We start from the raw sequence: 22615 nt of genomic DNA, 5'->3' as shown, positions 1-22615 counted from the left end.
GCGTAGGTGTGTCCTGTGGTGTTCTTACATGAAGAATTGAGGAGAAAGTTGCGGGTAAGCTCTGGGCTGACACAGCGGAGCGAAGATGCTTGGAGACTTGTCTGACTTGTAAAGAGTAGTTTGCAGGTTAGGCCAAGTGTTGCCTTTTCCCCTCAGGCCAGTCTCCAAGGAAGAGATGTGCGGGGTGGCTCAGGTGGGAGAGCCAAGTACTGTAGAAGTCACTGGCTAGCGCCTCTGACTTGGGAAATTCAGCTCCGAGAGCTCTGGATTGCCTTGGCTGTTGAAAGACTGAAGTAAAGGGATACCAAAGTGGTGGTGAGGGCAGGGTGCTTCAGAAGAGTGACAAACAAGGTTCCTGGGAAGAAGGCTTCTCAGAAGGTAGAGCTGAAACCCAAAGCAGCCAGTGCCCAGGGGTGCCGCAGTCCCCTGGGCGGGCAAGCCCTGCCTGGACTGCATGTGGTAGAGGCAACCCAGAACTGGGAAGCTGGAGGAAACCTTGGGTTGGGGCTTGTGCAGAAATGTGAAATGGCTTATTAGCATTATTTTGTCAACTGTTTCCCAAAGCGTTCGACTGAATCTCATGTGTTGAGCTGCATGCTCTGAAGACCTGGTGATCTCCAGGCTGAGATGAGGCTAGGTGTGAGGTCCTGAGCAACTCTTTTCCTTGGAAGACCCCCATGTGCGAGAGGCTCCATGAAATGGAGCACTGCTCTGGAAGAGTAAGGATTACAGTCTCGTGAGCCCCCGGTAGGCGTGTGTACCCCAATGTGCTGAGGATGAGGGGCCTGGCCAGCTCTCACACGTGCCGTCCCTGGTAGGGGCCTGGTGAGACTGAGCAGGCTGGTGCTGCCACCTTCGTGCACGTGGATATTTGTCGCCTCTTGCTCAGTGACTCTGACCATCCCTCCCCCAGTGTTGTTAAGAGACTGCTCAAGGTTTCCATTCATTGATGGGAAGCACCAACTATTAGTACTGCCCTGCTTTGTATTCTCAATGGATTTTTTTCTTTAGCGTTGCTGATAGTGGCTCTCCACTGTTACCTTTTGTTTTCCCCTCAATAGCTTGTCTAATAAATGTCATTATCTTGGGCACAAATCTACTTCACGTCTCAATTCCACTTGGTAAGAGTTGGTAATAATAGCAGAACAATGATTCTTTTAAAAGGGGATCTTTCACCAGCAGCTGCGGATGCCACTTCTCTTCTTCCTGCCCCTGTCCCTGAAACAGATAAAGACAAGGGGAGCATGCACTGCTGGAAAGTAAAAGGGGCATCCAGCTGATAGATTGGATGTCTAAGCAGTGCTGGCAGCAGTCAATACAGCAACTTTGGGGATCTGGGCAGCTGAGCCCCTGCCACCTTGGTAATTAGAGAAGATGTGTTTGTGGCCTGGGATCCTTTCTAATTCCAGCAGGTCAGAATGAAGAGTGAGGGTCTGTAGGGGAAAGATGAGAAATATTTCTTATAGCTTCAAGGAACTTCTCATCTAGGACCAAATAAAGCTGTTGCCTCCCTGTTTAAATCTGGAGCTGGAAAGGCTGTAATTGGTAGGTGGAGGAGTGCTTACTGGGTTTCTGGGGCAGCCCACAGGTTCTTAAACAGAAATATTAAGGCGGCTCCAATTGAAATATTTCATCTTGCAACAGCACTTTATCAAAGATGTCTAAGCACAATGAGACCTGGCCCTGATTCCCGCTGGCTGCAGCGGCTCTTGCTTGTTAGTGTTCCTCCAGCGTGAACAGCCGGAGTGTGAAAGCCTAGGGTGAATGGTGTTTTAATTAAAGCGAACACCATCTCGGCTCCACCCAGCAAGGCTCAGCTGCTGTGTCGTCAGAGCTTTCGGGGAGGGGAGGGATTTTCTGTGCGCGTGTGAAACAGGAGCTGTTAATGGAAGTCTCCCTTGATTGCCGGCGCTCGGGTGGAGCGAGCGGATGCTGGGTACCTCCACCCCTCCGAGGGCTCCCTGGGCTGAATCAATACCAAAAATGCTGTAATTGTTCTTGCAGTTGTTCACTGTTCACCTGCCAATCCAAGTGATCCTCGCTGTTTGCCGTCTTTGCTGTTTTCAGTAAGGAGAGATATAACTGACCCTTTCTGCTGTGATTTGTACTGTTCTGGTGCTTGAGATGCTGTCTCTTGCTGCTGTTCCAGCTGTGTACTTTCTGCTCCCTGGGGCTTTTCTGTAGCCAACCTGGAGGCAGGTGGTCCTGGGGCTTTGGCAATGGGTAGAACTTGCTGGCGGAGCCTGGTTTTTAGCAGACTACTTTAAGGATGTAGTCTGCTACTACACAAAGGCCACAATCCTGTTGTGGTCTCTGGTTGCAGGGATGGAAACAGTGATGCAGCTAGGAAAGATCTGTCTCTTGAACGTGCTTGAATAGTTTACTGGATCTGCAAGGAAGTGCTATGCGTAGAGAAGGAAAAGCAGGGCACTGTGGTGAGAGCCGTGCTGCCCTCTGAATGGCTCCAGGCCCTGGAGAGGAGCTGCAGTTCTCCTCTTTTCAGTTGATTAGCTACGTTAAAGAAGCTGAAATTGTATTGGTTACACTTTGGGCTAAGAAATTGCTTAGGTTGCCATAGGGCACATGGGAGACTGCAAATAGGGCTGTGGCAGGAGGCGATTGCTCCATCTCAGAGGGTGGGATGTGCCTTAAACTGTTTTGGCATCCTCTCCCCAAAGAACAGACAGCATCGTATGGTCCCAGTTTGCGTTTGTCACTCAGGGAAGGGTTTTCATGGGTAACTTCTTTGCCTTGGTGTGCCTGTAGTTCCTGCCCTGACAGCCCTCCAGCCTGGTTGCTGGCTCTGGTATGTCCTGGTATATAAAGGGCAGTGATACTGTGGCAGGACTTCTTACTCCTGACAAGCCTGGAGCATCTTGTGGGTTCCATCTCCTTTCCTGAGCGTGCTATTGTCCTCTTGCTGGGTTGTCAGGATGCCTCCAAGCTGTGTCCGTTCTCTGAGATATAAATGTTTTTATTTTCTCAGTACCTACTGCATCAAGTCACTTTTTTTTTAAAAGAGATTTTCTCCTTTTTTTTTGTGAGCTTGGTTCTTGCATTTTTAAAACACACATACCATGTGTGCAGCACTCAGGCATGCTCTCGGCATTCCCCCAAATGTAATTGCTTTAAAACTGCAGATAGCTGGCAAAAGCAATTTTCTCTACTTTATGGAAAACTCCAGCTTGTCTCATTCTTCACGCAAACCTTTATACTTGCTCTCCCCCGGTACTTCCTCCTTTCTGTCAATGTGAAATGTTCATAGCTCTTGACTTAAACTATCATCCTCTGTTTTCTTGGCTAATGTCCTTGCTTTTCCAGGACTGTAGGAAGAGGCTTGAATGGACATCTCTGAAATCAGTGGAGGAGGATTAGCGTTGTATCTGCTGAGAGAGGATGGTGCTCGGCTTGCCCTAGAGGCTCATCTCTTAGCTGCATTGTTAGGAGGGTGTCTGGTGCCATCGCCAAACCTCCCTGGTGAGCTTGATACAATGGTTAAGTGTGTGTGCTAGGTGTGTGCTCTTTTTTTATTCCTTTTCAACTCTGAATGCTTAACATGCTCTTTTCGTTTGCAGGACGTGTTGGGTTTTCAAAAGCATTAATGATGGAAAATAAATTGGAATCTGAGAGAAATAATCTTCAGACATTCTCTATAGGCCTTGTCTTGCCTTGCTTTTCTCGGCCATATTGAAGGCTGTGGCTGGGCTGGAATACAAATGAGAGAGCCCTGGGTCCCTCTAATCTATTGTGATGCCTTCCTTTTGCTCAGTGGGTCTCTCCAAAGTAAGTGGTTTTGTAGGGAAGCTTCCTGGTCGCTAGTGCTGATAAAACACAAGGAAGTTTGGAGAGGAACAGAAGGGTAGGAGCAGCAGGCGTGACCAAATGCAGAGGCATTGCTGAACGTGCTCTATGGGCCTCTGGGCTCTGAGTCATAAGAAGGTGGTCTCTCCCTGTGTGACTAATGGGAAGTAGGCCCTTGCAAAGTGAAACACTTTTATGGTAAGCAAAGGGGTTGGGGGTCTGCTGTGAGCTGGGGGCTTCTGGTGGTCCATCTGCTGCTTGGGTGGCTGAGGTGCTTTAGTTGCATTCTGGAGTGGGGCAGTATGTGCTGGTACTGAGCTGTCCAATTCAAACCTGCCCTAGCTGTGCCAACCTGTCCTGGGTAAAAAGGACTTCACACGAAGGACAGAATCTTGCAGATGGAGTCAGACCATGGGTAAATGCACTTGAGTGTCCTTTAGGGATTTTGGCTCATGTCTCTGTGACCTGCTCCCTACTCCTCCCCAAATATTAGAGTTTTGAATCTGGGATTGGTTCCCAAATCCCAGACAAATGCTTTAATTTCTAAGTTGCCCTTCTCAGGCTCCCCTTGTGCAACTGTGGTGCTGCCTGCTGCTCACCACTGCAGAGCTGTTTTTGTAGCTCTGGGCTCTGGACTTTCCCTGTGCGTGGTCCAGCCCTGTGTGCTGGTCAGGGCTTCTGGCTATGTCTTTCTCTGCCCAGATGCTGAGACCTCTTTCAAGTATAGGATTGCTTAGAGGGCAAGACAGGATCGTCACTGAGGGCTGCCGTCTCCAGAGCAGGGTGGAAAAGGAGGTGATCCTTTGCAAAAGGACATATGCCATATCCCTCTTTTTTTTGCCTTTCTTAGGGCTTTGGATAGGTGTGGGCAAGAGAGGAGATGGAGCGCTACAAAGTGGTGACTGTGGATGCGGCCTGCCTGTCCTGTGACACTCCAGTCTGTGTTGCAGGTGGCCCCGTCTGCGGTTGAGGCCAGCTTTGTGAGCAGGGAGCTGGATGTGCAGAACCTGAGGTCCCTCTGGGCAGCTGATGGGGAAGGGCCATCCTTGCAAGCGTCGGGCCCAAAAACATGATGAGCTCTCAGGTGATGCATACAGAACACTTCCTGCCTAGGAGAATGGGAGGTGATCTGCAGAAAGTGAATCTGAGCCTAGAAAGGATAAAATCTGCTGTGTACTTTAGCCAAAGCAAGGAGGAGTGTCTGTGAAGACCCGTAGAGCTCTGCCCCTCCATCACAAATGGGGTGTGTGTGGCTGCCTTAAATGTGACTTTCCATGGCTGAATAATTAATAGCACTGCAGGTTGTTCAGATGGGAGCATGATAAAATCATGCCATATTCTCAGTGCTGACACTTTTACAGTGGCTTTCAGGGATTCCCTCCCTTCCTGACCCCTCTCCCCCACTCCAGTTCCCTTTCCTTCTCTTATGTTCCTCATGTGTTAGAGGAAGAGCAGTGCTGGTCACTTCTCTCTTGAGATATCTGTCTTGATGCCAGCAGCCTTTCAAGATGTGCCAGGGCGCTGCTCACAGCAGCGCAGGATATGGCAGAATTGCCAGCATCAAAACATCTGGCCCCTGCAGGAGAACCGACGTGCTGGTGGGCAGCACACAGAGTCAGGATACCTGGCACGTGTCACTGCCTGCTACCTGGCTAATGCTGGCCCTGCCCTGTCTGTACCCTGTCTTCCTCCCTGCCTGGTACCTGTCCTGTCTTTAGGTAGCTTTTCTTTGGCGTGGGGATCATCTTTGATAGACGCCCAATGCAGGTGACGCATGGGCAGGAAAGGCTTCCTGTCAGCTGGAGACTGCGGCAGTACATGTTATTAAGGTAGGAATGCAGGTCTCCATCCTTGCTTTAAGACGGCCTTATCTCTGTCTTGCAAGCAGCTTTGGCTTTCAACCTTCCTAGAGAGGTAGGAGACTCCTACCTGCGTGCTCTGGGATGGAGGAGAAGGTGCTTAACAGGGCTGTGGCGGGTGATGATCTGTGCTCAGCTCGGGCACCTGTGTCTGAGGAAGTCAATGCAAAGCCTCTTCTGAGGTTGTCTGGGCTTTTGTCCTGTATGGCCTTGGCTAGGGCTAATGTTCAGGGCAGAAGATAGTGCTAGAAAACCTATGTCTCTTGTGCCCCTATCTTGGAAAAACAACACGTAGGTGAAGTGGTCCATGAGTCTGCAGAGAGCCGTATCTCACGCGTGCCTTTGGCAAGAGGCTGTTAAGACACTGTTTCTTACCTTAGTCTGCCCCTGGGCTCCTTTTGGACGCAAACCAGCCTCATAACAAAAGCTTTTTCTATATCTATTTGTTTTCTAAGCATCAGTTTAATGTCTGGAAAATCCTGTTGCAGCGGAGCCTGGAATACTTCAAAGGCATCCAGTGAAAGAAACAGAGCTCTGCAGGGACCCGGCATATGCCAGGCACAGGGTGAAACCCAGCTGCGTGGGGGCCTTGACAGACGGCTCCCCATGTTCAGAAACTTGAGGAGAAACCCCAAATGTCTCCCCTTCCTTTTCTGTCCCTCTCTTCATCTGCCCCGGGGTATTACTTGGTACCACTTGGTCTTGCTGCCCCCCCCCCCCCCCCCGCCTGCTGCTCACCCCATAGGCATCCAGGTGGACATGTCTCCTCTACTCCACTTTGATTTTGTTTCTGCCCTAAAAAGTATAAGGGAGGGAAAAAAAACAGTACCTTGACTACTAGGGGTTGGATGTGGGCTGTTTTGTGTGCGCGTGTGTTTCAACACAGATTTTAACTTTTAATGAAAGTTTTCCCAAAGCCACTATGGCAAACGCTATTAAAACTTCTGGCCTGCTGTCCTGATGAGCGCTTCGCAGCTTTGTGCCTTTCTGTTCCTCGGAGCGGAGAAATGTGTGGATTCCTCAGTATCGCTGCTTGCAGCTGTGCTATGTGTTCCTGCTAGCAAAGGCAGATCTGAGGACTGCACCTTGCACTTGTAGCAGGAAGGACTGAAGTCTGTGGTGGCTCTAAGATCTGACTGCTGCATTGTTAAAAGGTTTTTCACTTGAAGCTTAGACAGAAATTGCAGCTTTTTGGTGTTTCTAGCTCTAGACTGTTCATGTGCTCACACAAGCTCTTTGCTGCCCACATTGAGGAGGGGTTGTCTTCTTACCTCTCGCTTTTAGTAGAGAGAAACCCAGATGTATCCCAGCTTGCAAAGAGAGTAACCCAGATGTCTCCCAGCTTGCAACCTACTAAACTGAGACTTTCTGCCCATTTCCAAGGAATTGAATTTGGTGTGGGGAGGGAAATCCTAGGGGTTGCTTCCATAATGCAGGCATTGCCATTTGGGCTTGGTGTGCCAAGTCACATGTCTTCCCAGCCTCAAAAGTCTGAGGACCTCTTGATGAGGAGCTGATATGTTGTGCATGGAGGGTTAATGGGTATGAAAACTGCTGTGATCCTCGTACATGAGTTAACACGTTTAGTGGTGCTTGAACATCCCTTGCTGCTCTTCCTTTGGGGCTCAGTTCTGAGAGATGCTGAATGAGGCTGATTGCTTTCGGCTCCTGCTGAAGTCAGAGTGGGAGGTGTCTTGCTGCTTGGATAGGTGCTGTATACTTCACAAAAGTGGGCCTTTCTTGCAGTGACATCCCTCTAGTTGCATAGTTATATGTTGTCTTAATAGTGTCAAGCTCTGAATGAGCTCGGGCAATTTGCTTTATAAAGCAACGCACTAAATATGTCAACACTCAGTGCATGTTTTTAATATAATATTTCAGATTACTTTGAAAGAAGCCAAGATCCTTCTTTCCCTCTTCATTAGGAATGCTTTATGTGAAGGAGATGAACAATAGAGTATGCCAGAGAGGAGAAAGCTTTCCCAAGTGTTTGTTGCTGCTGAGAAATCAGCTGCTCTTTACAAGAAACACTTCAGTGCATAACTATCAGGGCAATTAAGCAGTGTGTAAACTGCCAAGCAAGGTTGTAGACTCACCATGGCTGGAGATGTTGAAGGCTAGACCTGACAGTGTTCATCAGGTGTGCCTTAGGCACAAAGAAATTCCATCTGCCCAAGGGTGAACGGGTGAAATGATCTAACAGCAGGTCCCCTTCCAACTAGGTAGTTTCAGGAATATGTTTTGATCTGTTCTGCCATGAACGTTTTCAGGCTAGGGGGTAAAAGTGTTTGTGAAGCTGATACTGCTTCAGCCCAGGAATGAGGGCTGCATCTTAACTTCCTTCTCAACAGGACCATAGATGGGTCGACTAGTGTTTGGTTCTCCAGCTGCTGGGAGTCTTGGTTTCATGCCGTGAAAAGCTTAAGACCTTTTGCCTGGCTGGTTGCAGTACTCTGTTCTGACTGAGGTTAATCCAAAAAAGTTCCTGCTAAAATATTTCTGTTGGAGAAATTGGGCTGTTGGCTACATGAGTGCTCATCCTTCTCTACAGATATCTTTTTCATCGCAAGATGGAGGAAACTTTTGAGAAAGTCAGAACTTTCCTCCTGTAACTTCAACAAAGACAAGTGGCAACACTCCTCCAAAGCCCCCTGCCAGCCCCTGCTCTCCTTTCCCTCTTGCCCGGCACAGGCTTTTGGTTCGATGGCCTGATTGAGGTGGCCTCTGGTACACGTTTCTCCATGAAATGGAGGGCAGCAAAGAATCCTTCGCCTTTTCACTGCAGAAGTGTCTAAATGAGTCAGGGAGCAGTTTTTATTTCTGTTTCTGAGGTCATGGACTGAACTACAGCAAGCCAGCAGGGGTCTGAAGCAGAGCCCTTCAGTGGGGTGAGATGAGGCTCTGCAGCCCCAGGAAACCTGTGGTTATATATTCAGAGACGCAGTTAAATAGATGCAGTTCTGCACCTGGTTGCTTGTATTTAAGCTGTTATCCCTAGCTAAAGCAGGCGCTATTTCTGTCAGGCCAGCGTCGTTAGTTGGAGGGTTTCTAGTAGATGTCACAGCACCCCTGGTCCCTGAAGAGGGATTTGAGCTTAGAGGGCAATCTCTCTGCAAGATCAGTCCAGGAGAGATGCTCCAGACACAGAGGAGAGCATGCAGATGTTGGCATGACAACTAGATGTGGCTGGTGAGCTGGCTTGCCAGAGGGATGAGGTGGAAGACAAATAGGGAAAGGAGTAGGCTTAGAAGACTCCAGACAGGAAGAGCGATTCCTTCATCCAGTCCAAACTTAGGGAAGGGAAAACTGGAGCTTCTATCTGCTCCAGCTGGAGCTCAGCCCTGGCTGATCCCCTCTGGTGCAGCCCCTTGCATGGCACCAAACCCACCAGAGAAAGGGAGCCGGTCCTGAGCGACTGTGTGTGAGTGGGGAGGACGCCCTGGCGAGCAGGGCTTGGGAGCAGACCACTGAGTCCTGGATGCCGCTGGGGAATGAGGCTGTAGCAGGAGGGTGGAGGGCCTGGGAAGCAAAAGGAACCTTTGAGAAGTGGATCCCAAATGTTTTCTCACCGAGTCTAGTGCAGGGCCAGAGCCATGTGACCTTGAAGTGCTCACCAGTCCCTGCTGTCTGCTTACCTTGGGAAAGAGCATCTTGGGGAGGCTGTCGGACCGCTGGCCAGATGAGGGTGGTGTTGATGCAGGGACAGGGGTTGTGGCAGGAGGGACAGTGCAGAGAAGCTTTTTGAGCAATGGTGATGGGTTGCTCACGTGACCAGGGCCAAAGCCATGTGTGAGTGGCTGGTAGTGCCTGGGCTATGCACACCAGGGTCGGGCACCTGGGGCAGGCAGAGGGTGGCTCCAAGATGACTTGTGTGTTGCACGCTCGCTGCAAGGTGTTGATCAGAGGTTAGGGGAGGCCTGTGACCAGCTTCCTGGAAAAGCTGTGACTCTGTGGCTGCTCTGCCCAGAGGGCTGGGGCCCAGCATCCTTTCCTGCACTCTGGACCGGCAGGATTTGGTTTTTCCTTCACCTCCTGGTAATCCTGCTGCTCAAATATTCTTCCTGCAGATCTGTGTGTGTGTGTTTTTTACAGCTCCTAAATGGAGTGTTTAAGCTTATTCTTTTCTTTTTTGTGAAAGAAGCAGTAAATCCTTTATCCTGCCTGGCTATTTCTGTGTGGGTATTTTCTCATTGTGCTACAGCTTGTCAGCTATGTCAAAGCCTAGAAACCTTGGCCTCTTTCGGTCTGTAGACTTCAATTTCTCTGCGTTTAACAACACAGGCTCCGCTTGGACTAACATTTCTTTTCTCTCCTCTTGGTGTTTCTTTCGCAAAAATATCTGTTTAAAAAAAAGCCCTGACAAAAGGGAGCAAGCAGAGAGGCAATGGCCTGTCAGGTTCATCCTCGGCACAGCCTGAAAGCACTGGCTGTTAGCCCTGGGTAGGGTGAGGACTGAGTCAAAGCCGGAGTGTCCTCTCCTTTCCCCACCATGGTGTGCTGAGCATTTGACGTAACGGATTCCCTCTTGGAGGAAGGCAAAGCCCACTCACCTCCAAAGTCATGACAAGTTGGACGTGCAGCTTCTGTCAGCGTTGTCCCTGTCCTTCAGCAGCAGGACTACGCTGGTGGCAGAGCTGGGAGTTGCCAGCCAGCACCCAAAAGATGTGCACCGGGCTTGGTGGGGAACCCGAGCTGTGGGGCTGGGGGCTTCTGCCCCCACCAGACCTGATGGCCCCAGGTTTGCCCCCTGGGTGGGTGGGAAATCCTACTGAGCTGCCCTGATCATGCAGGTGAGTGAAGGGAGAGTGGGAGGTGAAAGCTTAGAAAATGCAAATAAATGGCTTAACTCCCAGTGAGAGGATCGGAGAGCTGCTGGATTTATTTCAGCTGGAGGAAGGTCAAGGCTGGGCTAATCAGCACCATTAATATTACCCCAACCTCAGAGCTGGTGGGAAAGGAGATCAAAAACAGCAGGGCCCTGAGCTCAGTGGGGATGCTCACAGCAGGTTTCCATGCTCCCAAACAGGGCTTTTCCCTGGGGGTCTCTGGAGGCAGAGGAGAGGCGAGCAGGGAGGCAGCCCGTGGTGGTGAGGGTTTATTTAGTGCTTGCTGTGGTGGCAGGACCAGCTGTCAGGTGCACAGTGAGGTCCCAGGGTATTGCAGACGGACATGTCCTGTGTGGTGCTGGTGGAGCAAAGTGGCAGGGAGAGCAGAGGCTGGCCTGCCATGAGCTGAGCCTTGTGGTCCAGCTCAGCCCGCAGCAGCCAGGCTTTCCGGAGATTAGCTGCTCGGAGATTGCAGGCTAATGCTCGGGCAGTGGGGTGGGTGACCACAATGGCAGGATTTCCGTGCACGTGGGGATTAGTGGGGGGTGGTGAGCAGCAGGGTGGCAGCGTGGGATTGCTGTTGGTGTGCAATGGTGTGTGGTGTGGGTGGTGAGGAGGGGATTCCTGCCTGATGCTGGTCAGAGGGGAGAGATGCTCTGGCTTATGGATGATGCTGGAGCTGGAGACCTTGGTCCTGCCTTCTGGGGCCTCTATGCTTCCTTTGCCCTGCAGGAATGATGCACGATGCCAAATGCTGTGCAGCAGCTATGATGGCCTGGGACTGCATCCCTGGAGCACCTGTCTTCACAATGCCCCCCAAGCTGGCTCCAGGTGGAAGATGGACAGATGGACTCTGGGCATCTCCATCTTTGGCATTAATGGGCCGGGAGAGGAGGGCTGAAGAGCTGCCAAGGAGCAAGGAACTCCTCCTGGTGCTGTCCTTCCATGGGCCAGAGCTAGGGACCTCCTGCCTCAGCCCCACACCTGCTCTTAAACTGTGCTGCTTCTTGGGATTTGCTTCTAGCCAGCACAGGAGGGACTGGGGTCTGGTGCTCGCTCCCCTGGTCCGTGGTGCTGGGGGGCTGCAGATGGGATGCCGAGATGGAGATGTGTGCGCTCCCGGCCTGTCTGCTTTGTGCCCTGTCTCAGTGGTGTCAATGATCTAATGAGATTAGTGACCATCTGTTTACTGGGAGGTGGATGCAGGGCATCTCCGTTAATATCTAACAGCTTAATTTTGGAGCTGTGTCGGTGCTTGCTGAAAATGATTGCCAGCGTACTGCTCCAGGCAGCGCCAGCCTGTGCCTGGCCACGGATGTGGCGGGGGCTTGAAAGAACAAAAGAATAAACAATGGGAACTGTGATTAATTAGCGTAGCTAATTAACAGTGTGCTTGGCCCAGGCTGGAGTCTGAGAATAAGGTGCCAAGATCAGAGGAGAAGCTGAGGGGACTGACTCCGGTGCAACTTATTTCAGGGGCCTGAATAAGGAGCTTGGAAAGCAGTGACACCTGCTTTAATTGTCCCCTTTCCACAGCCTGCTGCCCCTCTCCAGCGGGTCCCGCACGTCCGCCAGCCCAGCGGGCTGTCCGCGTGGGCGCAGGGTTGGTGTAGGTGCGCGCGAGGGGCTGCTGTGCTGTTGGCTCTTGCTGCAAGCGGCCGCAGAAAGAAAGCACCTGCAGATTAAACCGAAGTCTCCTCCTTGAATTGCTTTACTATACTGATCTCTGTTGCTATTAGGTCTTGACTCATGTAAAATAAGACCTGTGTTCCCTGGGCGGGCGCCTCTCCGAGGGGCTCCCCAGCCGCCTCCGAGCACCCGCTTCCACGGGTCTGTTCCTGGCTCTGCAGGGAGCTGGGGATCTGGGTTTCTGGCAGGTTGTCTCGTGTTTTCCTCCTGAAGTTATCCTTCCCTTCTCCCTGGCACTGTAACTGTTTCATAGCAACAGACTGTGATATCACAGAGGGAGGATTACGCCACGGAGTAAAGGAGAAGCAGCAGCTTGTGTCCCTCGGAGGTAGCTGGCGGTGCTGTTTACATGCAACCATCGCTGTCCTAGACAGGATCCTGCTATTCCCCCTGTGCTGCCTTCAGTGAGAGATTGCTTCCCTCTTATCTAATTAGTTTAAATAGCTAGGCTTTTAGACCACCCTGCGCTCCAGTATTTCAAGCGTTAATTACTGAGCCCTCGTTCGAGGCGGCAGAGATGTCCTCCCCTTGGAATATAATCTCCCTCCCTTGCAACCCCGTGTTGCTGTACGCGATATGGAAGCCTTGTTCTTTGTTCTGCATTTGCAAATTTGTGCAAGGACCACGCTCAGCAAATAAATTTGCAGCAAGTGCATCACGGGCCTAGAGATTTGGACGAGTCCTTGGCAAATATTTGCCAGCCTCCACGGTGAACCTTGTGAATATTTTCCATGACCTAGATGCTGAGCGTAATTGGCAATTTCAGATAGGATGCCAGGCCTTGGACATCGCTGGGAAGAGGCCATGAGCAGCTGCTACAAAATACCTGAGCTAACAGCGCTTGCTTACACCCAGCCTCCTTCCTGCTTGCTTGGTATGCAGCTGTGTGAATATCTTAAGGTATGATACACTTGACTGCACCCATTGTAGGATCATCTCATTCCCATTAAAAGGTGACTATGGCTAAATACCATTTGCTCAGCCGGGTCTGAAGCAGTGCCCTTTAGAGTAATTGGGAGAGGCGGCCCCTTTCCTGAGGACAGGAGACTATTTTTCAAGGCACAGTCTCTTTATTATTAATTTGTTAAGCACTGACTGCTCCAAACTGTTTGTGACGCCAGAAAGGATGTGAGCTCTGCCTTGGGGACCTCGGTGCTAAATAAATCTATTAAATCAAAACCATGCTGGAGACGATAGCGTTGCACGCAAAGGTGAAACTGGTTAGAGGAGGTGTGAGGATGCCTCCTTTTACATCAGGAGATGGTCTTGCTGCTTTTTCAGTGGTGAAATGCGGCTGTCCTGCGAAACAGGAGGCAGCGCTTGCAGACAGCAGGCCAAGGGCCCCTTTCCCCACACAGACCCGGGGTCCTTGCCAGCCTGGGTCTTACGCTTTCCTCTCTATTAAACCTCCCCTTTGCTTGTGGAGCAGGTCGTCTGGAAGGCCTCTCTGAATGTGGCTGTGCTGTGCCATGTTATCTGCTGAGTTTCCAGGGTTTTGAGCTGGATTGGCAGGAGTTCCTCTTCTGCTGTGCCCCATGTCATGAAAGGGCAATGACCTGTCCTGGCTCTCTGGAAACCAAGCTGCAGAGCCCTGCTCTCAGCACCCTGCAGCTTCCTGGCCTCAGCAGCCAGCTAGGTTTGTGCATGCTTGGAAGCTAGTGTTGGTTTAGGCGTCAGTGAGCTTGCGCTTCCTCCGTCTCTTCCTGCTCCCCCAAAATGCAGTGATACTGGTAGTACGATAGCATCCTCTGGGAATTGCTGATTTGGGGGCTCCCAGGAGCAATCTGTCCTGTGCATCAGTCTGCACGCGGCAGGGATCCCTCCAGGGGTGATGGACCTCTTTAAATATTCATGTCTGCTTAGTCTCTAGGCTTTCATGAGACTGGCAAGAAGGTCCCACCTGACTCCTAGTTTCCTTGATGAGAGGGGAGGCAGGATTGAGACTAACATAAAAATAAGTCAATATTAAAAAAAAAAAAAAAAAACCACTCCCTTTCCTGACTTCCCTTTAAAGTCAACCTCATGATGGACTTGAGCTTTATACTTGTGTAGGGGTTTTGGTTTTATTACTTGCTCTCCAGCAGCCTTCAAGCTGCAGCTTCTCTGCTTTATTTTTTCTTTAATGGAAAGTGAGGTGCTGCTCTGAAAGCCCCAGATCAGGAATCCTGCTGGAAGGGAAAATGCCAAATACAAGAGCACTGAATGCTGGGGGCTCTGCACGCAGCCAGCCCTGCAGTGCCCCAGCCTTGCTGGGTTCGGGTTCGTTAGCATGTCCCAGCTGCAGCCCGTGTGCCTTCGGTCCCTGTGACATGGGATCATCCTGCTGGATGCAAGCGCCTGGGGCTTGGCCGTGCTCTCCAGGATGTGCATCCCCAGGCGCTCGCCACGACCTCGGCTGTGCTGCGGACGGGCCGTCGCACGGCCCGCGTACAACGGCGCTGTCGCCCGTGTTGCTGGTACCTCTTTGAAGGAGGTGGTTTATCTCTGGGCGGAGGAGCCGGGCTGTTTGCTTCAAACGCCTGAGCGTTAGGTGCGAGCGGGTAGAGCGCGCGTCCCTGGCTCGGCGTCGAGGGGTTGCGTTGTGAGCGAGAGCAGTGCTCGCCTCCGGGGGCTCTGCCCTCGCCTGCGGGTGCGCAGCCCCTCCGGCAGCAGCCCGTGTGCCGTTCTCCAGGGCGTCCGCCTGCTTCCAGCAGCGTGCCCAGATGATGTGTTGGGACAGAGGCAGGAGGAGTGCTTTTGTGTTGTTTTTCTTCTTTTTAAGAGCCTAGCGGTGCTGTCCTCCCTTGCCGCCGCAGCCCCGCTCAGCGCGGCAGAGCACCCGCCAGCCCTGCTGCCATGCACCCTTCTTGCTGGTGGGCAGCTAGATGTGTGCTCAGGGCTGCGCTTTCCTAGGCTGAGCTCTCCTGCGCTTTCTCATCTGCAGCCTCCTGCACCCAGGAGCCATGAGCTGCTCTCCGTGCCTGGAGAGCCATCGGAGCAGCCCCCCTTCCTCGGCCTCTCGGCTCTGCTAGACGCCGTTGCTCCGAGGAGAAAGCCGTCCATCGCTGGAGGAGAGCGCTGGCTGTGCCCGGGGTCTCGCCTCGCTCCCGAGGTAAGGGCTGCATCCTTCCTTTCTGTGCCCAAACAAGCTGGCTTGCTAGTGAAGGTCTAATTACTGCATGGATTGTTGTCTCTTGCCTTGCCCAGCTGGGCCCAGTTTTCTGGGCATGTCTGCAGTAACACGTACCACTGGCTCTTTGCACCAGCTGCTTTGTTAGACCTGGACTGGGAAGGGAGAGCAAGGGGCTGGGTCAGCTGCATGCAATCTCTTGGTAGCTGGGCAAGAACTGCAATTGTCTTCTGATAGAAGTCATTTTCAAAGTTGGGGTAGCCCCTAATGTAACCTGTTGCTTGCATACCCAATCTGATTTTTTGTTAATTTGTTGGTAGCTTAAAACAGCTGTCAGGGAGATGGATGGGGAGGAGGTTGGGGGAGCCAGCCTGCCATGGGAGGTGGTTCTGCTCCCATGTCAGTCCCGGGCTGGAGCACTTGGCCACCGCTCTGCTCCGGGCTCAGCTTTGCTCCGGTAGAAGTATAGTGCTTGGCACCCTCTCAAGAGGAGACAGAGGAGAAATAGGTCCAAGAAAAGCAAAGGGACCTCTGATGGCTCTCCTGAGCCAGAGCTGACCTCTTGCAGATCGTCAGCAGAGCCGTAACCTTCCTGGTGCCAGCTGTGCTGGGCGCTGTGAGGCTGCTCTGCGCGGGGCGGCCTCGGGGCGCGAGGAGAGCCGGGCTGCTGGTGGCTGGGGGATGCTCGAGGGGGAGGTGGGGAGCTCGCTGGCTCTGCCGCCTGCGGTGGTCCTGCCGGGTGGAGAACACCGTGGGAGGAGATGCGTCGAGCGCCCGGAGCTGAACGCTCCCGCGGGCGCCTCTGCCTCGGGAGCTGGAAGGAGCCTGGGCTGGGGGGGGGGACCGGCTTGTTGTGACTGGCTCGGCTTCGCCGATGCGCTTCTGAGGATAATTGTCTGTAATTTGCCTTTTAATAATACTCTGGAGGCTTCCCAAGCACGCGCAGCCTTTTCTGCCACAGTGGAAGGCCTTTGGGGGTGTATCGGCGGCTTCCTGTCGCAGGGGAGCGAGGGGGCGCCTGCGGCGGTGAGGATGCCCGCGCGTTTGGGAAGGAGCGGGGCGCTCCCGCGTGCTTTCGCTGGCTTCTCTCTCACACTTGGCTTTCAGTTTCCCTCATCAGCCTTTTGCACTTTGCAGTAGGTTTTTTTTTAATATATATAGACAGAAAAGAAATGTGAACTTGGGTGCTGGCGGGGTGTAGCAAACGATTCAGTTCAAACCGCTGCCGTCCTGAAACGTCGAAACTGCGCGCAGGGTGCAAAATGGGCATTCGTGGCTAAGGAGGAATGGAAGAGCCTGATTTAGAAAGCTGAAGCTCGGTTTTGGGGTTTGGTTGGGGCTTTTGAGGTGTTAGGCCTCTGGTTTTCAAGCTTTCCGTGCGATCAGAGGGCTCAGCTGCGTGCGTGGATGCACGAGAATCGCTATTGTGGTGCGGGTAAGCCCCCGGCCGCAGGAGCTGGGACCCGAAGGCAGATGTGGTGCTGGGAGCGCCGCCCGGGGCGGGCGATGCTCCGCGGCCTCTTTCGGGGGGGGGGGTCAGCGAAGGCGGTCACGGCAGCCCAAGAGAGCTGAGCCATACAGCAGAAACGCGCTGCCTCTGCCTCCTGCAGCCTGAGCGGGGTGCAGAGATTTGACCTGGCTCCTCTGCGGGCACGCAGCAAGGGCCGCCCTGGGCTGGCTCGCGTTCATCCTGAGCAGCTCCTGGGAGGGCCGGTGCCTTTTGATGAAGTGATGGGGAAACGACCTGTTTGCTGGGTCGGAGACCCAGAGACAAAACGGGCCCGGGGAGGTGGATGGGCGGAAGAGCGTGCTCCGGCCCCGGAGTCTGCCTCGTCCTGCCTCGGCACCACCCAAAGCCCCGTCCCCTTGGAGGACCCCTTGGCGCCCGTTCCTGGGACCCGCGTGGTTCCTCTGGGAGCTCTCCGGTGATGAACCGGGTCCCGGGCCCTGGCCGGAAGATCTGTACCACGGGACAGGGGGGGATCAGGCAGCATGCTCGAAACCTGGCCCCTTCTGGATGCCAGCAGCAGGAGGCAGGGGCGGTCGGCTCTTCCTTGGTGGGCTTCCTCCGCCGTAAATAACTAGCTCTCGTAACCCTCCCTGTAGCTCCGTTTTCCGTAGACTTATTTGACTCTTTGTGTTGCACTTTCTCAGACAAATGGCTTTTAAATAAAACCGTCTGCTAACTCGTTAGGCCTCCTGTCAAGGTCACGTCCTGTGCACGTGATTTATAGGCTTGCTTTTAACGTTTTATTAACTTTAAACAGCTGGGGCCGGTCAGTCAGAGTCTATCCCGCTAGCCGCTGTGAACGGCAGCCCAGTGACTTGGGGCTCTCCCGCAGCCTCCCCTGCGTCTGGGTGGGCATCGCCGCTGAGCGCGCGCGCTCGCGTGTCGCTCTGAGACCGGCCGAGCGGCGGGAGCGGGAAGGAGCAGCAGGACGCTCCCGGGAAGGGATGGGAGATTGCATCGCAGAAGGCTGAAGGAGATCATAGGACTCTCGATTGTATCCAGGGAGCTGGCTTATCTCTTGATGTTGATGCGTGGTTTGTAGGCTGCGTCCTCTGCAGCGCCCGCTGGAGGAGCGGGGAGAGGCGTGCTCAGGCCGCGGCAAGGATGTTTCTGGGATCCTTCCGGCATTTGGCGCATTGACGCTTGGAAGCCGGCTGAGGTGCCCGAGGGCCGGCTCCTGCTCTCAAGCCGCCCTCTGCAGCTCCATCCCCCTTTGGGCACAGCCAGCTCTGCTGCGACTTTGTCCCGAGGTGCCCTGGCTCTGGAGCACCCACGGCTGTGACCAAGGCTGTTCTGGAGGCTCCCTCTGAGGAGCTTCCAGGAAAAAAAAAACGTTCTCTGAGCCTGTGGTATCATTGTTTTACCCAACTTATCCTGGATACAAAGCTGGAAACTGCTGTAGCCTCCAGGAATCACAGAATGGTTGAGGTTGGAAGGGACCTCTGGAGATCATCTAGTCCAACCTCCCTGCTCAAGCAGGGACCTCTAGAGCATATTTCCCAGGATCACATCCAGGCGGGTTTTGAATATCTCCAGCAAAGGAGACTCCACCACCTCTCTGGGCAACCTGTTCCAGTGCTCTGTCACCCTCACAGTGAAGAAGTTTCTCCTCAGGTTTAGATGGACCTGCCTGTGGTTCAGTTTCTGCCCATTGCCTCTTGTCCTGTTGCTGGGCACCACGGAGGGTGGAGGCAGGCCTGGCCCCTTTCCACCCTCTGTTTGAAGGCCTGGAGGGCAGGGCTTTCCAGCTCCCCTGCTGCAGAAGCGTCGGATGCGCTCGGGGTCTGCAACACGGGCAGCTCGGTCCAGCGCGGCTCTGCGCCAGCTCCGGGGTCTCAGCAAGGCATCCGCTGCTGGCACTTCCTGCTCGTTTTGTGTCTTCCCTGGGGCGGCCGGGGCTGGGGCGAGCCATCCAGCCTGCGCTTGCCGCGGCCCCCGCGTCCACCGGGAGCGCCGAGCCGGGTCCCGCCAGGCCCATGGGGCGCGGGGCTGAGAGGGAGTTATCCTGCAGCAAAGCCGGCGTCTGAAAGCCCTTGGTTCTGATATGCCGATGACGCGCTCAAATCTCCATCTCCTTTTGTCGTTCTTCTGCCTGTCTCTGCCTCAAATCCCAGAGGAAAGACCAGGAACTTTCTTGCAGAGAGGGGTTTTGGGTTTTTTTTTGTTTTTGGTTGTTTTTTTCTTTTAAATATTCATTGTGCTCCCGAGACAGGTATGGCTGTGATCTGGGGAGCCTGCTGGCGTGGCAGCCCTGGGGAGGCCGGGTGTGCGGGGAAGGGGCCCCAGGGACGCGTCCCTGGAGGCAGAGCGCAGGAGGCAGGCTCGGGTGCAGCTGCGCCGAACATCCCGGAGGGTGCAGATGTGGAGAGGGGGTTCGGAGGCCTAGGGAGCCTCAGGGGAAGGGGTGCTTGTTAGAGGGGTGGGATTTGCTGAGGACTGGGGGAGTTGCTCTTCTTGGAGGGCTGCAGCTGATGCTTAAAAATGAGTGAGATGCTGGAGAAGGGAAGAGCGAACAGCACAGGAATGACTGATGACGACGGTCTTTGGGAGCTCTGGTGAAGACGGTGCGTGTTTGCTCTTACCTGTTTCTGAAGAGCGACTGTAACCCCAGAGCTCCCCTGCCGCCGGGCAGAAGGAGATGGGAGTGAGAGCCGGGTCCCGAAGGGGTGAAACTGGGTATTCACCTCTTTCCCTGCGCGTGGACGTGCACGCGTGAGACTAAAAGGCAAGACACGCTAATACGCTGTACAAGGAAGGCTCAGGGTTGTGAGCCCTGTTTTTAGGGGTAGAGGCTGAGATGCAAAGGGAATAGCAGCTTGATGCCTTCAGCGAGCCCCATCCGCGAAGAGTGGCAGCCTCCCTGGCGTCCTGCCTCGCTCTCGCTGTCCCCCCAGCAGCACGCAGAGCTGCCTTGGGTTTTCCCCTCTCTGTTGCCCCTTCTCCTCATCTTTGCAGCTCCTCCCAGGATCTCAAGGTCGTGCAGGTAGCAGGAGCGATGCCGCCTGGCGTGGCAGCGCGAGCTGCTGCGCTGCGGCCGCTGGAGGCTGCCCCGGGCGTTGGTGGGGGTGTCCCTCCCTTTGTCGTCTCTGGCTCTCCTTCAAGCCTTCCTGCTGCTGCCGCTTGGGTAAAGGGCTGCAGAGGGGCTCGCCGGGGCCCGGCGGGCTGAGCACCGCGGCGGGCTGAGCACCGTGGCTGGCCTCCTCACTGAGCGCGTTTGCAGCGAGGCGTAAAATCATCGGCGAGGGGCTGAGAGTGGAGGCCGAGCACAGCTCTGCTGGGAGCTGCCTTGGACCAGCACGTAGCCCAAGGCAAAAGGAGGTGGAAAAAACCAATAGTTTATAGGCGGGGATTTTTTCAAAGCGCGTGCAAGATACCTCGTTGACACAGGGTTAGCGCTGGGAAGCTAAACTCAGCGCGTTAAAAATCAAGGTGGTCAGGCGCAGCCCGGTAGCCTTGCGGGCTGCTCTCCGCGAGCCCCTTTCCCCCGTGCCTGCAGCAGCAGCAGGCTGGCGCCAGGGCAGCCCTCTAAACTCTTGCCGACTTTCAGCCTAGTTACTGGGGGAAGTTTCCTGGAGATCATTACACTTCTTAGCGCAGGGGTGACTTCATCTTTCTTCTGCTATTGTGACGCTTGGGCGTTGAAGCTGGTTGCTGTCCTACTGGGTCGTTGTAGGACTTCTAAGTGCGGGAACGAGAAGGTCTGAGATGTGTTTATACGACATGTTTCCTTAAGATTCTTGTTTATTCAGTAGTCTTTCATTTGACTTGGCAAAACCCTGTAGTACTCCATGAGACATGGGAAAAGCTCCTGGAGCCCAAACAGGGGAAGTTTGCAGCTGGATGTTGCAATAAGTTATTAACAGTTAGCATGAGACACATTTCATAACATCAGCCAGGAGAAGGATTGCTGTTTCAATAAACAGTGGTGGGCAATGTGTCTCAGTTCAGGCTTGAACTACTTTTGGAGTGATGCATGGGTTTTTCCGCAGGAAAATCACCTCTGCCGGGATTGCGTGCGTGCAGGGTGCCTACTTGCCTTCATGAGTAATTCCCCCCCCCACCAGCTCCCCATCTCCCCCCAGAGAAAGCACCAGGGTGTATAAAAATGATGAACTTTTCTCGGAGAACTGCAGGGGGGGACTTCAGAGAGAGGAAGGGCGTATTTGGCTCTCATACTGAAGCTGATGACTGTATCCTTGTGAAGAGCGCCGCAGGAGGTGGGGGAGTGGGAATTTAGCAATGAGAAATGCTGAAGGAGAAGCTCGGCAAAAAGCCGGGAGGTGAGATCCTTTGCCCGTGCTGTCTCATCCTCGATTAAGCGAGGTCAGTTTGGACCTTGCGACGTGCTGCAGCATTCATCTAGCAAAGCAAGCACCCAAGGAGAAGTGTGTCCCGGCATGATTTATTCTTATTTTTTTTTATTCTGTGTACCTTGGCGTGGGGCTGGAAGCCCGCCAGCCCCAGCCTTGCGTGGTCTGAAGCGCTGATGGGATGTGCGGGCTGCGAGGCTCTGCCTGCGTGCCTGGCTCGGGGGGCGCACGCGGGAGGCAGCTGCACGCTGCTCGGAGGTGTCGCGCGTGTGTTTGTGCGCACGATGCTGCTTTGAAAAAAGCTGGGGTGAGGAAACGTGGGGCGAGACACCCGTCGCGGGTGGGAGTAGTGCCTGAGCCTCGGAGGCGGTGTCCCTTGCTGCGGCTTTGCCTTCTAATTTGGAGTCAGAAGCGAAAACGAAAAGATTTTGTTGGGAATACCTTTAAATATAACTTGGTTTCTTGGTGAGTTTTTTTTGACTGTTCCTCTCTGAACTGGATAAATCCACACATTTTGGACCAAAACCATGAGTTTGCAGACCTGTGAAACGAAAGGGAAGGAAACTCAGCAGTGTCTGGTGGCAGTGCGCAACAGGTAGGGCAGCAAAGCTCGCTTTCCCCCAACACATGGAGTCTGGACCCGCATTTCCTAAATCACAAGAACGTGCAAGGGCAGTGCTGGGACCAGGATGGACTCGGGGCGTTTGGGGGCTGGAGGTCTTGGCTCCTCTCTGGTCAGGCTCTATCTGTGGAGGTGGTCCTGCACCCAGCCAGATGCCTGAATTTTGGTTGCAACAACATCCCGTGGTTTGGCCTTTCCTTCAGCCTGCAGTGTGGGGGTCAGAGCACTTGGGCTGCACAGTGTTGCCTGAAGGACTTTGAGCTACAGCAAAGATCTCGAGCTTCTTCAAGAAGATCAAGTGCAGAGCAGCCTTGCAGGATGCTGATTCTCAGTCACAAAGAAAGGCCTCTAGCTGCAGATGCTTCCTTACATGCAGAAGACTTTCAAAACCTGCAAGAAATAGTGCTGCTGGATTTAGTGCACAGACAGGCCTGATTGTTTGCCCCTCAAGCCGTTTCACCTACCCTCACAAAACTCAGCGATGAAACTTGATGGGCTCAGAAATGGCTTCCTGCAAAAGTAAATATGGAGCTGCACGCGTGGCTTGCATGCTCCTGGCAGCGTGAAGGGCTGAGGACACAATCTCATGGTTTAGGATAATGGCCTGGAAGAACTGCTCAACCATCAGCCAGGGTTGGGGTTTTTGTTTGTTTTTTGGGGGGAAGTTTTAGTTGTTTTTTTTGAGTTCACTGAAGCCCTTTGAGGTACTTTGCTCACCTGTCTCCAGGATCTGGTGGCCTGCGTGAGGCTAGTAAAGGCCATGTGAGTGTGCAGCAGCAGTATTAGGGTAGATCTCTGTTATCCTGTAAAGGGTCCAGCACTGATGGCGTGGGGTAACCAGAAGCTCTTGGGGCGATGGATGCCGTGGCTGTGCTTGTCCTGGTGCATG

General features: G+C 53.5%; 1 protein-coding gene across 4 annotated transcripts in view; it reads left to right on the top strand.

The window, feature by feature from the left end:
* Positions 1-22615, top strand: part of LINGO1 (leucine rich repeat and Ig domain containing 1) — a 227063-nt gene that overhangs the window by 9470 nt on the left and 194978 nt on the right. For 2 of the 4 annotated variants that reach the window (XR_011143635.1, XM_068957895.1), the window contains exon 2: positions 15099-15266. The gene's annotated coding sequence lies outside the window, so the exon portion shown is untranslated. Of the gene's footprint in view, positions 1-1844; positions 2067-3321; positions 3478-15098; positions 15267-22615 lie in introns of those variants that run through there. The other 2 variants (XM_068957892.1, XM_068957897.1) reach the window with 2 other exon arrangements.

Source organism: Struthio camelus, chromosome 12 (genome assembly GCF_040807025.1).
Source record: "Struthio camelus isolate bStrCam1 chromosome 12, bStrCam1.hap1, whole genome shotgun sequence".
NCBI classification, from domain to species: domain Eukaryota; kingdom Metazoa; phylum Chordata; class Aves; order Struthioniformes; family Struthionidae; genus Struthio; species Struthio camelus.
Note: the sequence above shows the minus strand (reverse complement) of the source record. Positions and strands in the feature narration are given on the sequence as shown.